Source organism: Podarcis melisellensis (assembly GCF_964234715.1).
Source record: "Podarcis melisellensis genome assembly, chromosome: 11".
NCBI lineage: Eukaryota > Metazoa > Chordata > Lepidosauria > Squamata > Lacertidae > Podarcis > Podarcis melisellensis.
Genome location: NC_138543.1, coordinates 46,745,210 through 46,759,696, shown reverse-complemented (window position 1 = coordinate 46,759,696; position 14,487 = coordinate 46,745,210). Strand labels below are relative to the sequence as shown.

At 43.9% G+C, this 14,487-nt stretch overlaps 1 protein-coding gene across 5 annotated transcripts in view; it reads right to left on the bottom strand.

The window, feature by feature from the left end:
- PRLR (prolactin receptor) overlaps positions 1-14,487 on the bottom strand; it is a 106,826-nt gene that overhangs the window by 74,905 nt on the left and 17,434 nt on the right. For 2 of the 5 annotated variants that reach the window (XM_081929662.1, XM_081929663.1), the window contains exon 1: positions 3,027-3,230. The exons of 1 other annotated variant lie outside the window; for it this stretch is intronic. The gene's annotated coding sequence lies outside the window, so the exon portion shown is untranslated. Of the gene's footprint in view, positions 1-3,026; positions 3,232-11,528; positions 11,698-14,487 lie in introns of those variants that run through there. 2 more of the 5 variants (XM_081929664.1, XM_081929668.1) reach the window with 2 other exon arrangements.

Genomic DNA, 14,487 nt, shown 5'->3' with positions numbered 1-14,487 from the left:
ATAGACACAGGCTTGGGGACAGTTGCAAAGCCATGGTGGTCAGGGCGAGGCAGAAAGCGATTCGCAGGGGGAAAGCAGCCAGTGGGAAGAAGGGTGCTCAACCCTTCCCCCACCCGCCACATTCCCCCTGCAACCCCTTTCCCCAGCTGCTGTTCCTTGCAACTTGTCAAAACACTGCAATTGGGGGAAGGTACAATTTGAAGCATTGCATTGACGTCCTGTAAGGTCACCCCCAGGCAGACAGCATTTCACAGGAGACATTCAAGGAAGCACGTGCTGGAAATTTATGGTAGGTTGGCACAATTAAGGTGGAATAAAGTGCTTTGTCACCCTAGCAGAACAAATCCACTTTTGAAAAAAGACAGACATGGATTCTTTGTGGTTAAGAAAATGTTGAGGAAGAACACAGAAAAGTGTAGGATGAATGGATGGTTAATGAGAAAATGTATAACCATCAGACTTGCAAATCAGGATGTCTGACCATCCCTGTGGAACCTCGCCACGATCAAATCAGAACAAATGCTCAGTAAAGTCTAGACACAGTCTAACCTCTGCATGAGCTTTGAGCTAGCAAATCAGGATGCATGCACAGTAAGCAGGTTGTGCTAAGGAGCCCTAAAGCAGGCATAGGCAAACTCGGCCCTCCAGATGTTTTTGGCTTACAACTTCCATGATCTCTAGCTAACAGGACCAGTGGTCAGGGATGATGGGAGTTGTAGTCCCAAAACATATGGAGGGCCGGGTTTGCCTATGCCTGCCTTAAAGCAATCTTCCCTTGCCTACAGATGAGATTTAAATCTGATTCATGCCAATTGATCTAGAATGCCTGCACCACAAAGTTAGATACATATTGACTGGATCACACACCCAATATTCCTTGTCTCTTCCACCCCACAGTAACACTCACACCTAGAACAGTACAAGAGAGGTTCAGATGCATTTTTAAATCTCTTGTGGAAATGCCCAGTCCATGTCATTATTACCTTCCTACATTGCAACTGATATGCCATAAAAAAATTCCCCTAGTGTAACGAAAGTTCAATTTAACCATTCTAAATCAAACTTACTTAACATATTATCATTATATCACCTCTTTTAAAAAAAAAACCAAGAAGACTCCATAATGCAAGTAATTTGAAAGTAAGCAAAACTCCCATCTTAGATTTGATTTAATTTAATTTAATTTAATTGTTCACAGCATTTCTATCTGGCTTTTCAGCTACAATGTTTCAAAGGAGATCTAATCAAATCTGAAGTTTTCCAGGCCCCAGGGAAACTGTTCTAATGCAGAAACATGGAAAAGAAACCTCAAACAGAAAACCAATCATCTGAAACAATATTAGTAAAGGCGGGACTCTGAAGCTAAGTAAGAAGAACCATTATCTCCCTTTTTTCAAAGCTTACGTACAAATCACTGAAGTCTGGGTATTCCTAGCGTGCGTACAAACACCCACATCCATCCACAAACCTTATGGAGCACACCCATCATTGAGAGCAGGGGCAGCCAATGGTGCTGTCCCCCAAATATTGTTGGACTTCAGATGCAATCATCCCTGACCATTGGGGTGATGGGAGCTGTAATGTGGTACCTGCCAGGTGTTTGCTGAACTACCTTTCGTTGTAACAATATGCTCAGAAAATGCTCTGGGAGAAAATTGCATTATAATAGCAGTATTTCTTTCTGGAACTTATACCCTGCACCTTCCCTCAAAGGAGCCCAGGGTGACAAGCATACTAAAACAATACAATTGAAGCAGTTTTCCTAAAAGCAAGCGTCTACTCTGAACTAATAATCTGAGGGTTCCAAGGATTTTCAGCCATCAGGTGCCCAAGTAAACCGGAATGTTTTTAAACTTCCTAAAAATTCAACAGTGGAGAAACTGAGTGCATTTTCAACTGATACTGTCCTTCTAAGTGAAACAGAGGAATGGTCCGCATGTCTATCAGTATCTCCCCAGGTATCTTCATGAATGATATTAGATATGCACACAAGCGTCCAACTCTTTTTCTCCTTCACACCTCTGTGTGGGGAATAACCATGGGTGCAGCAATCTTAAGACTGAAAGAGCTGCAAGCTATAAATGATTTGCCTACGGCAGCCATCAAAACTTAAGCAGAATTGGAAGTGTTCCTAGCAGAGGCCATCTTCTCAAGATGATTGAGGGGGCGCAATGCAACATTGTGATGTCACACGAGGAGGCAGGGGCGGAGCCGAACACCCTCTGAGCATTGAGGGGGCCCAGCCCCCTCAAAAAAAAAATGGAGGGGAAGTGACTTGGCCCCTAGGACCTGGCACATTTGATCCATAGATAGGGCATTCCAGAGTAGCTTGAATGCCCAGGAAAAACTGCCTGTCCCCCAAGTATCTGCAGAGGTAGATTCCTTGGACCATGGCCAGAAAGGTCCACTCTCTAGTCACTACTCAGAAGGTGGGGAGACATGGAGGAAGGTCTCTGATGACGACTGCAATTTTCGGGCAGACTGGGGAGGTGAAAAGTGGCTGTTGGTTCCCCATGTACCTTTGGAGGAGCTGTGTGTTTTTCACCTCCAACTTATTTTCATCGGTTGTTAAGTCTGAGGTCATGAAGGCAGTTTCAGCAAGTTCAAGTGACACCCATATGGGGTGCAGTAGGTGAGTGGCGTCACGAGATGCCTACAGGCACAATGTGGTTTTTTTTAAAAAAAAATAACAACCACCCAGAAATGCCTCCTAAACGACTGAAGTCAATGCAGCCTCACAAATTATTACGCGAACAGTTCAAGCAACAGGTCCTTGCTTTCTGCTGTTTTTAGCAGAGCTCACCAAACTAGCAAACGATTAGCTCCTTAACCAGCTGCCGACGATCACACACACTCCGTGCTGTTTCATAACACTTTGATATTCGTTTTATGAAGGTACAAAGAGCTTCCCTTGCTCTGTCAGTAAAATTACAGACCATGTTATATGGTACGTACATTTAAAAGACAAACTCTCTATTTAAAGGAACAGACCAGCTGTAAGACTAGGTTAAAGCCACAGTACTCACACTCAAGTAACAAAGTCTGGTTCGATCCATGCCAGCTCGGGAAAGTCTTCCTGGACGGGGAAAATTAAAACCCAGTGTTGGTAAGATAGTTTTCAACTGATTCAGTAAATCCAGAGAGAAAGCAAGACCCGGGAGAAGCGAAAGGAGCACGACCACAGGCAGAACGAGAAAATCTGTACAGTTTGGAGCTTAGAGCCTTAGATATTCAGCCAATCATCTCGGTGGGAAATGGAGGAGGAGCCAGGATTGCAACATTAATGTTCCTTGCTGCAGGCAAAACAATGATTTTCTTCACTATGCTAAATGTCCTGAGACTGACAGCTTTACAAGGTTACAGAGGACAGATTACATGGATGTAGCAATGGAGACATATTTTAAGCCTCAGATTTACATTTTTAAGGTGCCTGTGTTTATGTCCAAGCGCACAAGAGAAACTTGTGTGTATGCTTTTAAATTCGCCTTCAGTGTACTCTCCCTGCAAAGGGCTTGCAGACGTCCCTACGCACGGCAGGAAAAATCATACACATGAGAAATAGCAAAGCCTTTCGAATCTGAAAAGTGCTGATAGTGATTTGTGTGCCATTTTGCACTGATGTGAAAGGAACAGGACTAAAATTTACCTGAAGAGGCTTGGCAGAGACTCTGTCAGTGAGGAAAAAAAACAGCCACAGCTGTCAACACCGGGCAGAATTTTTGCCAGGATTATCAGGTAAGTTTTGTTCACCCAGGTAGCAGAATTGTGTATCCTAGTAGCCATTTTCAGATATGGATGTCATGGAACCCTATAGAGAAATGTGAAAAGGAGGGAGCAGGAACAGAGGAAGTTAATGCTCCAATCCCTGTTCATTAGCAAGTCTGAGATAATATTATGTGTACAGACAAGATTCTCCTTGCAACCAAGAATTATGAAAAAGGAGCTAAATCCACAGCTGTATAATACCTTTATTAATAGGACCAACCTAATTGTAACAAAGCAGTGGGTAAACCTTTTGGTTCTCCAGAACTGTCTATCAGAAACTACTAGCCCAGGTTCAAGGTTCTTGTGTTAATTCACAAAACCCTAAATAACTTGGGCCCAAGGATCAGCTGATCTCTCATACTCCACCTCAATCACTGAGATCCTTTGTTTGGTGGCTAGCACAACAATGCCACTTTTTTTAAAAAAAGAAAACAAAACAATAAACCTTTTGCAGTAAGAAAAGTGACAGGGTAATACACCAAAAACTCTAGGATAAATGTCTAGTGAGAAATTGCTTAACTATCTGTGCAAGCAAATCAAGATGAATACTCATTGCCATATAACCTCCCTGCAAAGAAATCTGAACAAATGTTCAATGAAGAGCATTCAGATACCAAGTTGACTTGTTTAACAATAATAATAATTTATTATTTATATCCCACCCATCTGGCTGGGCTTCCCTAGCCACTCTGGGAGGCTTCCAACAAAATATTAAAATACCGTAACACATCAAACATTAAAAGCTTCCCTAAACAGGGCTGATCAAACGCATCCATTCTGAAGGAAATCAGCCCTGAGTGGTCACTGGAAGGACAGATCGTGAAGCTAAGGCTCCAATACTTTGGCCACCTCATGAGAAGAGAAGACTCCCTGGAAAAGACCCTGTTGTTGGGAAAGATGGAGGGCACAAGGAGAAGGGGACGACCGAGGACGAGATGGTTGGATGGTCTTCTTGAAGCTACAAACATGAGTCTGACCAAACTGCGGGAGGCAGTGGAAGACAGGAGTGCCTGGAGTGCTCTGGTCCATGGGGTCACGAAGAGTCGGACACGACTAACCGACTAAACAACAACAACAAACAAACAAACAAACAGGGCTGCCTTCAGATGTCTTCTGAAAGTCTGGTAGTTGTTGTTCTCTTTGACATCTGGTGGGAGGGCGTTCCACAGGGCGGGCGCCACTACCGAGAAGGCCCTATGCTTGGTTCCCTGTAACTTGGCTTCTCTCAGTGCAGTGGCGTAGCGTGGGGGGGGTGCAGGGGGGGCCGGCCGCACCGGGCGCAACATCTGGGGGTTAGGGAAATCCACGGGTTAGGGGGTGCAAATCCATGGGTTAGGGGGCGCAAATTACTTGCCTTGCCCCGGGTGCTGATAACCCACACTACGCCACTGTCTCAGTGGGGGAACTGCCAGAAGGCCCTCAGTGCTGGACCTCAGTGTTCGGGTAGAACGATGGGGGTGGAGACTCTCCTTCAGATATACTGGACCGAGGCCATTGAACATTCACCCCAATTTGCTTGCACAAAGCTTCCTGCAATAAATAAACTCTGCTTAAACATTACACAAGACAATTGGGGTGAATGCTCAATAAACTAGTCATCTGGAGGAGCCCCAGGATAGCTGTTCTTGTACGTGTGCTTTCCACTTTTTGCAGCATGTGAAGTGGTCACCCTAAGAATCGACTGACCCAAACACCACTGTGGTGTTAAGAACCAGCATGAGATAGGGAAATCTGTCCATTTTGGTTTCCTTCAGGTTTGCATTTGTTCAACCTTAATTTCAATTCCTCACATTTCCATATCACTTGATGCATTATTATTATTTTTTGGGTACTCAATACATGGACAGAGAATTGCACTGCAGCATTTGGAGAAATGTGAATTCTGAAGGATAGCTGTGTCTCGATTCCTGGACCACTTCAGAACATGCAAATCACGGTAAGATTGGTTTTAAATGCAAGATCCATCCAATGTCTTCCCCCTGCCCAATCTCTACTTGAAACTGGCATGTACATTTAAGCTTCCTGGTAGGTGGCCTATGAAATTCAAAGACATGCTCAAATGTGAAAAGGGGCAGCTGGAGATTCTTGTTCCTGGTTTATCTCCAGCGAAGCCTATTTCTGTCAATCAGAAGAAATCCTCCTTCCTAGATTTTTGTTGTTGTTGTTAATATTAGCACCTAATAAAAGTGCTCATGATAGGGGTAAAAATAGTTTCTTTCCAAGAGAGAAATGACAAGGGAGGAAATGAAAAATGCTGAAACAGTCATAGGACACATCTACACCATCCATTTAAAGCCCCCCCAAAATCCTGGGAACTGTAGTTCATTAAGGGTGCTGAGAGTTCCTAGGAGACTCCTTTATTCATCTCACAAAGCTACAATTCCCTGAGTTCTCTGGGAAGAGGAACAGATCATCAAGTTATTCTTGGTCCATGCTGAAAAAATGACAGCAACTCCACAATCTACAACTGGCCAATACCTTTATTAGGATCAAATAAAAATGTGGCAAGCTTTTGAGCGCTCCAACACTCTTCCACCAGGCATTCACCTTGATTTGGTGGCACAAAGCTTACTCAGGGGTTAGATTTTATATTGTTATAAGTTAGTGGGGTGCGAGGCACCCTAAATTCCTGGGTCCAATAAAAGTTAGAATTAATCAAGGTTAGAAGAGTTAAACTGTGTCAAGCACTGACACCCCTGGATCCAGTGCTTGTGTTAAAAATACAAGCCAAGCTGAGTGTGGGTCATTAGGTTAATGACTTGGCCATCATAAGGCTTTGTTCCCCCAACAGAGGCAGGAAGGTGGGCAATTAACAAAGCAGTTGCTCTGTGCAGAAGGGTGTGAACATCTCCTTCCCCTAGAGTAGGCATGTCCAAAATCTGTTTTGGGGGCCTAATCCTACCAATCAGTCGATTTAATCCAGTCCCCGTGGCAATATATGTCCTGGGGTAAAATCCTTTAAAAAGCTCAGCAACTTCAATCCTAAAAAAAAAAAAGCTCAACTTTGGTTGGCCCTCACTCATGTTCACTTCATCAAATCTGGCCCTCTTTGAAAAAAGTTTGAGTACCCCTGCTCAAGAGAGTTTGCGGTGTGTGTGTGTGAAATTTTAGGATGGCAGTTGACAGTGATGTACTAGCAAAACTGACAGGCTGTAAAAGGAGACAGACAACGTGGCTGATTTCTGTTTTGGATCTAAGGCTGCTGCACCTATGAGAGAAGCAAGAGACCTCTTGGAGTGTCATGCTGCGAACCTCTCCATCACAGGTTCGGCTTGTATATATGTGTAAATAAATTGTATATCATAAAGACACTACAATGTACTGGAAGAAGCAGAGATCAAAGCAATGATTCTTCAACATCAACTTCGTTGGACTGGTCATGTGCAGATGCTGATTATCTTCCAAAGCAACTTCTCTATTCCCAACTTAAAAATGGTAAGCATAATGCTGGTGGTCAACAAAAGAGGTTCAAAGACTGTCTCAAGGCAAATCTTAAAAAATGTAGTATAAATACTGACAACTGGGAAACACTGGCCTGTGAGTGCTCCAATTGGAGAACAACCTTTACCAAAGGTGTCATGGGCTTTGAAGAGGCTCGAACTCAGGACGAAAGGGAGAAACGCGCCAAAAGGAAGGCACGCTTGGCAAACCCTCACCATGATCAACTCCCACTCAGAAACCTATGTCCCCACTGTGGAAGGACGTGTGGATCCAGAATTGGCCTCCATAGTCACTTCCAGATTCACTTTTAAAACCGTGTTTGTAGAAGACAATCTTGCTCGGCTACAAGTGATTGCCAAAGAAGAAAATGTGTAAATAAATCATTTATCATAAAGACACCACAGTCTCTGCTGTCCCTCATGCCCAAAAGGAAACACAAATCCTGGGTAAGTGCTTGTAACCCCTGGAATCTCACAATGCTGTGAAGATCGGGGTGACATGTAGCAATATTCTGTTCTTATTGAACAGTTTCATTTGTGGAGAGCGTGTACCACAATGGACATTCATTCTGCACTCATCTCGATTTGTTTACAGAGTGTTTATTCATCTTTACATTAATCATTCATTTATTCCACACTTTTCAAGGAATGTCCCTATCACTTTCCAGGAGGTGACTGGATTCTGGAAAGCAACCTAGAGGACTTGGTGGAATCTGGACACAAAACCCAGTCCCAGGGACTGGACACAAAACCCAGGGAGATACACTTTTCCGTCTGCAGAATGTTTTCATCCCGGACACAGACTTGAAATAAGCCAGAGTTATACTTGATCCCATTCCACTGCTCTTTGTACATGTTTGCACTGTGTTAGAGAATCCTCTAGCAAACAGCCGTCTGATGTGATGAAGAAGAAAACAAGTTGTATAATCACTTTGGCATCCCTATTGGGCTTTTTATTACCTAACCAAGGACATCTTTTCATTTATTACAGATATAATAGGGGGGGGGGATATATATCCATAAAGGCACTCACTGCTGGCCATTTTCCCAGCAATAAAGAAGCGTTTTCTCCACCAGATCCGAAAGCGTTTCATAAAACAATACTTTCCCAAAACAAAGCTAGGGAGGAGGTTTATGAAATATTGCAGTGTTGCTGTCTTTGGGACAAAAGAATGGATAAGAGCACTTGATGTAGCCATCCTAGTTAATGCCTCGATTAGAGACTGCAAGGGAGACCACTTAAGTCCCACGATGGATCTTGGAGGAGGAACATAATTCATTGGGAGGGCAAGAGCTAGGAGAGGCTTTCGTCTAAAGGTTTCTGCCCGTTTGTGGTGAAATGCAGCCACCCACACTGGAAAGCAGCAGGTATTTAAGGCAGTTCATATGTTCCATAGTACCTGTGGCTGCATGTCCATTACAGCATAAAAGGTAAAGGGACCCCTGACCATTAGGTCCAGTCGTGGCTGACTCTGGGGTTCCGGCGCTCATCTTGCTTTATTGGCCGAGGGGGCTGGCGTACAGCTCCCAGGTCATGTGGCCAGCATGACTAAGCCGCTTCTGGCGAAGCAGAGCAGCACATGGAAACACCGTTTACCTTCCCCGCTGGAGCGGTACCTATTTATCTACTTGCACTTTGACGTGCTTTTGAACTGCTAGGTTGGCAGGAGCAGGGACAGAGCAACGGGAGCTCACCCCCTTGCGGGGATTCGAACCACCAACCTTCTGATCGGCAAGTCCTAGGCTCTGTGGTTTAACCCACAGCGCCACCCGCATCCCTCCATCACAACATAATATGTTGTATTCATTCACTGTATTTACACCCCCTTTCCCCCTAAGAAGCTCAACATGGCATGCATGGTTCCCCACCTCCTCATCTTATCCTCATAACAACCTTGTGAGGTAGGTTAGGCCTAGAAAATGGCTCAGGTTCACCCACTAATCTTCATACTTTGTATAAGTAAACAAACAGAAGGGTTTTCTTTTAAAAACAGTGGCTTAAATAAAAATTCTTGCGATTACTTGTGTGCCTGACCTTTTTCAGCCAGCTTGGGATTTAGGCTAAATTGTCGGGCGGCAGATGTGTGTGGTAAATACTTATTTTAGCAGATGCTGAGTAAGCAGCTAATCTTGTTACCGCTGTAACCATCTGTCCTCAGAACATGGCACGATGTTACCATTCATGAGAATAACTCTTCTGACCTTTTTTTTTTTTAGTTTCTGCTTCACAAGATTTGGGATTTTGGGTCATGTAAGGATACTAAACTCCACATGTTTTTCAAATAAGTTAGTTTGCCTATCCTAGGTGCAAATTCCCTGGGGCCCTGGGTGCCCAAGCACCCACAAAATTCCCCATGAAAGGGCTAGGCACCCACAAATTTTGGCACCAGGGCCATGCACGCTGCATGGCACCCACAATCGCAGGGCCAAGTTGGCACTCCTGCTGCCCATCGCCACAATGACAGCTTTTACAGCTGATTTAAAGCTGATCCATTTTGGAAGTGGGAACCAGATCTTAGTTCTGACCAGGTTCACAAAAATAGTTAATAAAGTTATTATTGCTTTACTGAGTTTTCTTCAATGGTGATGAAGAAAACTTAGGAGCCAACTCCTAGGGCCTGAGGTCTCTTTGGCCCCCCATAAAATATTTGAGGGGGCTGGACCCCACTGAAGTTGATTGGCATTGTCATTTAGATGGTGTGCACGCACCCCATCTTGTGATCGATTATGTGGGGCAGGGCTTACCTAGCCCTTCATATTTTATTCAGGTTGGAACCCTTGGAAGAAAGGAATGGACAAGACATTCCTGTTTCCCAAATAAATATGTAGACTTACAACATAGCTATTGAAATGCACCCCCCTTCAAATGCTGCCATGCAGTTCTTTGACCCAAAAACTGCATACAAAAATGCAGATATTAGGCAACTCACATTGATGAAGAAATAAAGTTTAAGTTTGAAAAAATTAGGAATTTAAATTGACACCTTCTACGGATACATGAATCTAAGCTCTGCGATTCAGAGAATTCCTTTAGCTGCTGACATAATATTTGGAAATTAATAGCACTGTAAAACCTGCAATGTCAGACCAAGCCCGGCGCCTTGCAAGAGCTCAGCTCCCCCTGCAATAATGATTGTTAAGCTACTGGATAGGAAAAACATTGCAGACTTTGCAGGACCTTGCCGCTTCTGCTAGCAAACTCAGCAGGAGAGACGGGAGAACGTGGAATAGATTAATGAAATTTATGCCTTGCTTTTCCTCCCTAAGTAGCCCAGGGCAGCAAACACATAAGTGATACAACAATGCAATTAAAAATAAAATAAGATAAAGCATATTTAAAATATCTAATGTGTCTGAAACAGTGGTTCCCAAAGAGAGGTTGTGGGATTATGGGAGGGGGGCAGTGGAGGTATAAATGACATCAGTTTTGTTGAATTAAATAAACCAAATAGTTTTAATTGGATTTTGAATAAATGTGCAATTAATTGTCAATGTTTGACAGTGGCACCAAGAAGTTTGGGAACCACTGGTCTAAACAATGGCATACTCTCAAAGGTAGCAGTTTCAAGATTGCTGAGAAGAGTATCTTCCAGCCATCAAATGCCTATTTAAACAGTGATGTTTTAAATTCCTCCAGAACATTAATGAGGGAGACAAATGCAAGTCACCAGGAAGGACACACCACAAAGGAGAGCCACCACCAAGGTGGTCCTGTAATGGGTCAACAACAACCACACCCAACGGAATACAAATATGTAAACAACTTGCTTCCCCTAGCACAGAAATAACATTTTCTTCCCAACATAGAAGTAACCTCTCCCAGCATGGAGATTAATGTGCAAAGTAGCCCAGAGTCCCTGGGGATGAGTCTGTCCCAGAAAGACAAAACCTTATTGCTTACCTTCCCTATTCCAATAGCTCAAGTACATCTAAAAGCAACAGCAGGCACTGACTTAAAATGATTGCAATAAGCACATTTTCCAGATGCAAACCACCTGGGTTATGAAAACAGTAGTAACCTTGAATTATCTTGCATGGGAAAAGGTATATGCCAAAAATGTGGTCCTGTAGGTGTCCAGTTCCTTATACAGTTAAGGATATCTATGCCCAATAGACTGAAAAGGCATTGATACTTATGGATTATTCAGTTCACACCCAAAATATACATTTAAGACACTTTAATAGTCATGGCTTCCCTCCAAGAATCCTGGAAAATCTAAGTTGTTAAGGGTGCCAAGCGAGTTTCAGAGACTCACAGAGCGACAATTCTTAGAGTTGTTTAATAGTCAGTCACCTTCCCAGTGCCCCAAACTCCTGGCCTACCTGGTGGCAAGTTCAAAGATGCAAGCAAAGTCCAAAGGTCAGGAAACACAGTCCAGGGTCAATCCAAGTAGGCCAAGTCTGAAGTCCAGCTGCCAAGATACTGTCCAGAGTCAAACCCAAAGCAAACTCCTGTAGAGGTCCCGGAGCACCCAAGCCAAGGTCTGTCAACATGGGCAGTTGAGCAGCAATTCAGCTCTGCTTCCCTTTTGTACTTTGCACACTGATTGCAGCATCTGGGCTTGATGAGGCCTGTGACTCTCACCTGTTCCAAGTCTACTCCAGCTGAGGAATCACGCCCCTCCTGCTACTCCCTACGCCTCAGAGCCCACTGTGTTTATGGGGACAGGGGGCCCTTTTCCTTCTCCCTGTCGTCCTGCCAGTTCATGACCCCCAGGGAACTCTGAAAATTGTAACTCCGTGAGATGAATTCTTAGTTGAAGAACAAGCATGATATCCATTTTCCAGCACTTGCTCATGCCTGTTAGTCCTCATACAACTTCTGTGTCTCTTATCACTGACAAGTATGCCTTCACCTTCTCTATGAAGTATATTTATAAACTTCATTTAATCTATGTAGATACCAGGGCAGGGTACAATGCATAATATAGACAAATGCTACATCAGAACAAAATAAAGGTAAAGGGACCCCTGACCATTAGGTCCAGTCGTGGCCGACTCTGGGGTTGCGGCGTTCATCTCACTTTATTGGCCGAGGGAGCCGGCGTACAGCTTCCAGGTCATGTGGCCAGCATGACTAAGCCGCTTCTGGCGAACCAGAGCAGTACACGGCAATGCCGTTTACCTTCCCACAGGAGTGGTATCTATTTATCTACTTGCACTTTTGACATGCTTTTGAACTGCTAGGTTGACAGGAGCTGGGACTGAGCAACGGGAGCTCACCCCTTCACATGGATTCGAACCGCCGACCTTCTGATCAGCGAGCCCTAGGCTCAGTGGTTTAACCCACAGCGCCACCCGCGTCCCTCAGAACAAAACAGAGGCAGCTAAAAACAAAATGGTATCCCGAGATGGAGACGATGCCACTTCTGAATATCTTAAGGCAGCGCTGGGGAATCTTTGGATGAATTCCCATCAACCCAAGCCAGCATGGCCAATGGTTAGGGATCATGGGAGTTGTAGTCCAGCACCATCTGGAAAGCCAAAGATTTCCCCAGCCCAGTCATAAGGAATGGGAACGCTGATACAGGCATTCCTTCAGAGATTTAGATCCCAAACTGGTTGGTGCTTTAAAGACAAATACCCTGAATAGGGTTTGGAAGTGAATAGGCCCCATAGAATACTACCTGCTCAAGTTGTGACAGTTGTGGACTGCATAAACTCATAGGTATTACCCCAGGAAACATAACAAAACATGTGCATCCTTGACCAATCCGGATGACATGGGCAATTTCTTCCCAGTTCCCAATTAAGTGACTGGCTCAGCTGGCAGAGCATGAGACTCTTCATCTGAAGGTCATGGGTTTGAGGCCCTCATTGCACAAAAGGGGTTGGACTAGATGATCTTCATGGTCCTTTCCAACTCTACAATAATATGATTGTATGACTAGAGGGAAAGTGGGGGGAGGGTGCGCGCATGTGCTTACCCCAGCCTCCTTTGCAGTAAGAGAAAAGAGAAAGAGACTGAAAACTTCATATGTGCCAGACAGACTTGCCTTCAAGTATCTCTCCTTTCTACTGAAGAATCATTAAGCCATTTAAATTAGTTGGTTTTTTTTTAAAAAAAGCGCTCACTGCCAGTCTCAATAATTAAACCACACAGAAAGAACAGCAGACATTTTGAGAAGGTAAATATTCCATTGTACGAGACAATGCAAGCTTTTCTGCTCTTCAAGGTCTGGAAAATATTCTTGGTGTTTACAGTGTAAAAAGTGTTCTTCTGGAAAATTGTAGTGCAAAGAAAGTAATCATCATGCTCAGGATGTAATTTATTTTTTCTTTTAGGGCTGCACAAATTGGCAGGTGAGAGGCAGCGGTATATCTTACGGTGAAAGTGTTTTCGCTCTTCATACTGTAGTATCAGATGGATGCTAAAGAACACCAGTCACTCATGTCCAGAAGACAGAAACAGGTATCAAACAATGTGCACCCACACAACCTATGGATTCCTTGAGTAATGCAGTGCCTTTGTTGTCACACCCCAAGCTATGTCAGTGACATTAAATGTTTTGTTAAAAGCATGTTGTTCTGCTTTTTAAAGACAAAGAGCAAAACTTAATTAAAAAAGGAATGAACTACTAGAACAGGCATAGGTAAACTCAGCCCTCCAGATGTTTTGGGACTACAACTCCCATCATCCCCAACCACTGGTCCTGTTCGCTAGGGATGATGGGAGTTGTAGTCCCAAAACAGCTGGAGGGCTGAGTTTGCCTATGCCTGGACTAGAACATGTATCCACTCGGACAGAAATTCAGTAAGCACTTCTGATGCACACTTTCAATTTGATTTAGTGGGATCTTCATGCAAGTAGGGGGGAAAGAGGGGAAATATGCATTACCTCTGGGGCTGTGGAATGGAAGCGTGGAGATCACAGGGCGCTTCCAGAATTCATTCACATACTGGCAAATTCAGGCTGCAAAATTAAAGTTGAACTCACTTCCCGTCAACATTGGAGGTTTTTAGATAAGGCAAGGGAGATGAAAATGCATTAGAAAGCATGGGACAATTGTTTGATGCAGTGTTGAATACCCCCCCCCCAAAAAAAAACCAACCCAATCAGAATCAAGGCAAGGTAAAGAGCTGATCTTCCATGAAAAATACTTGTATACAGGCAATGACAGATACACGGTGTCCGTTTGATGTGCAATCACACATTCACATATGGCGCCAAAACCAGGTGACCCTAAAACATCACTTTATTCCTGCATGCTTATTAGACTTCACCAAGCAATGTGTAAATATTAAATTTGGTTAAGCAAAGAACGATGCAGCACAGCTTGCA